Raw genomic sequence first — 2,993 nt, forward strand, 5'->3', positions numbered from 1 at the left:
TATAGGCTGCAGATCACATGGTGTACCAGTCACTAGGACTAATTGTTTCCATGAATTTTTGGTTTTCTTCATTCTTCTTTGCTCTGGACAAGGAGAGATCTATAGTTGCATCTATATTTGGCCTCCATTTTATGTGTGGGTACACAGGTCTGACCATGTGGAGTAGAGAGAATGGAGCAGTGGAATGTGCTCTTTGGAATCAGACAGAACGCATTTGAACCCAAGCTTCTCTACTTTCTAACTATGTAAACTTGAGCCAGTTATTTCATTTTACTGAGCTTTGGTTTCCCCAACTTTAAAATAATGGTGGCCATGGTGATGATTATGATGATGATAGGAATAACAACACCCAAGTGCTCTGCAGTTCTTTTTATGCTCTTGGAGTTGGAAATACATAGGGGGTAAGTACTGACTAAGGGATCACTGCAGCTTCTAGTTGAAGGATTTAAAGATTTGATAGGAAGGGAGAATTGAGATCCTGGTATTTAATATTGGTACTGCTATTTAAAAGATTATCTGCAAGAGGCCCATGATGTTCTAAATGAGACAAACCCATGGCCATTGAGTCTATTCTGACTCAAATGGACACTAATGCACCTTTGGTGCTAGAGATTTCCAAGATGCCTCAGAGAGACCAAACTTCCATTCTCTGAAATAAACCATCCCCCTAGCTCAGCTCTGCAATCTCACAGTTTGTTGACATTTCACGCTGAAAACTTCTGAGTGACTTGGATTATGTGGAAGCATAAATTTTCCTGTCATATATTTCTGGGTATTGTTCCCACAAAATCTGCCCCATTGTCTTCTACTGGAAAAGTCTGCTCTTCTTCCTGTATCAGGCATATAGTAGGCACATATTATATACTTTTTTGATGCATAAATGAGTATATGCTCTTGTGGTTGTTCTATGGGCCAAGGCTCTTTCTGGTCTTCTCCACTGGCTTGGGCAAGAAGTGAGAGTGGGTGAGTGACAGGGATGATCTGAGTCTCTGTGGTTAATGATTTATCTTCCCTAGTCTTTTACCTTTGCTGCTTTTCTGGCCTCCTCTGGATTAAGAAGCATATACTCAGCTTTCCCTCTGAGTTCCCAAACACATCAGCAGCAATGTGCAAGCCTTCCTTACTCCCTTACTGACCTCATTATTGATCCAACAGTTATCTGAAAGTATCTCCTGCCCCAGCAGTGAATATCCATACCAAAATTACTCTCTTCAACTCACCACACAGAAGCCTCTTGTCCTATCAAATCTTCCTGCTCTCTACAGAAACTCCCTATACTACCCATATTGCCTTCCTTTCAGACATTAGAGCTTAATTGTCTTGGGTGGAAGGAGAGAGAGTAGTATTAACTTTCTTTTTCTAAAAGAAATGAAAATCCTATCCTTAATGGTGACTGTCTTACTGCTCAGAAATAGAGTTGAACTGAACTTTTAGGAGGTAGGTCACAAGCCCATCTTTCTCCTATTTTACAGATGGAAAACCTGAGGCCAGAGGAAAAAAAAAAAAATCACAGACAGAAGTACACTTAGAGAAGTGGGTGTACAATCTTGTTCATTTATTCCCCAGCTCTGTAGAGATGTAAGAGATGGAACCTTGTCAGACTTCTAGACCTTTCTCTTATCACCAATGTCTGGGTCTAGAAGTTGGCTGTTCAGCTGGGAGCTGAGCATCATCTATGTTCAAGTCAGGTGATGTGTGTTGGCAGGAGACCTCAGCTCCTAAAACTCATCTAGGCAGGTGTAGGTGTGAGATTTTAATTTTTTTTTTCTTGTTCTTTCTATGACATAAACCTGCAATGAATGCTCTGACAGAGAATACCAGGCACTAGAACATGCTCATCCATCAATATTTCCAGGTGACTATTTCATGGGCAAGCCCCTTTCCAGGTCCAGAATAAGTTCGAGACAATGGGAAGACTTATTTGAACTATTGAATCTTAGTGCTTCAGAGCTGAAAGGGAATCTTAGAAAGCAGCAAATCTAAACTCTTTATTAGACAAAAGAGACTGCTGAGTGCAGAAAAAGAAAGAATTTATTTGAGGCCATATGGTGAGTTAAAGGTAGAGTGAGGATCAGAACCTGGGTTGGGGCAGCAGCAAATAAGTTTATATGATGGTAGGAATCAAGAAAGAACAGGAAAGTGGGGCCTGGCTCCCTTTTATAATTATGCTTAGAAACCCTTTGAAAAGACAGAACTGGCTTTCTCAGGCAAGTGAGAGGCTGGTTAGGTTCCTCAATAGCTTCCTGGAAAAGCTTTAATTCTCTGGGATTTTCCCTGCTGCTCCCAAAGCCCATGCCCAGGGAAGACTGCTCTTGTTTTGCCTTTGGCTCCTGCCCTCCTGTCATGCATAGAGTCTCACCGTGGCCTTTCGCCTGATTTGGGAACAGCAGATGGCACTGAAGATGGATCCAGCTGGTATGTGGGAGGCTCCAAGGGAGAGGAAATGGTCAATTGTGGGGTGGTCTGCTCTGAGCAGAGCCCTAGACCTGGGTGATGAGGCTGGAAAGGTCATGTCAATATCAGGAATTCTTGACTTCTGGCTCAAGGGACTCAGTTCCAGGCACCATTAACTACTTCCTGGCCCTGCCCTTATAATAAATAATGAAGAAACAAATTACACATAGTTGCTTAAAGATCCATGAATTAATTGCAGTGACTTATTTTTATAAAAGCATAAACATGAAGCTTATTAATGCTAATATTATCAATATTTTACTTATTATTTAAATATTTAATAATTATTAAACACTTAAATGAAAATATTGTAATAATGAAGATGATGCAGGATTAGGCAGTGTTTCATTCTGCTATACATAAGGTCTCTGTGAGTCAGAGCCAACTCAATGGCAACTTACGGCAATATTATTAATAAGTATTGTTGTTGTTGTTGTTATTTGCTATCAAGTCAGCCCCAACTCATAGTGACCCCTCCTTGGGTTGCCAAGGCAGTATCACTACGGAAGTAGATTGCCCAACCTTCCTTCTGAGGAGTG

This window comes from Orycteropus afer, unplaced genomic scaffold, assembly GCF_000298275.1.
Source record: "Orycteropus afer afer isolate SDZICR_OR568_19922 unplaced genomic scaffold, OryAfe1.0 scaffold00150, whole genome shotgun sequence".
Taxonomy (NCBI): domain Eukaryota; kingdom Metazoa; phylum Chordata; class Mammalia; order Tubulidentata; family Orycteropodidae; genus Orycteropus; species Orycteropus afer.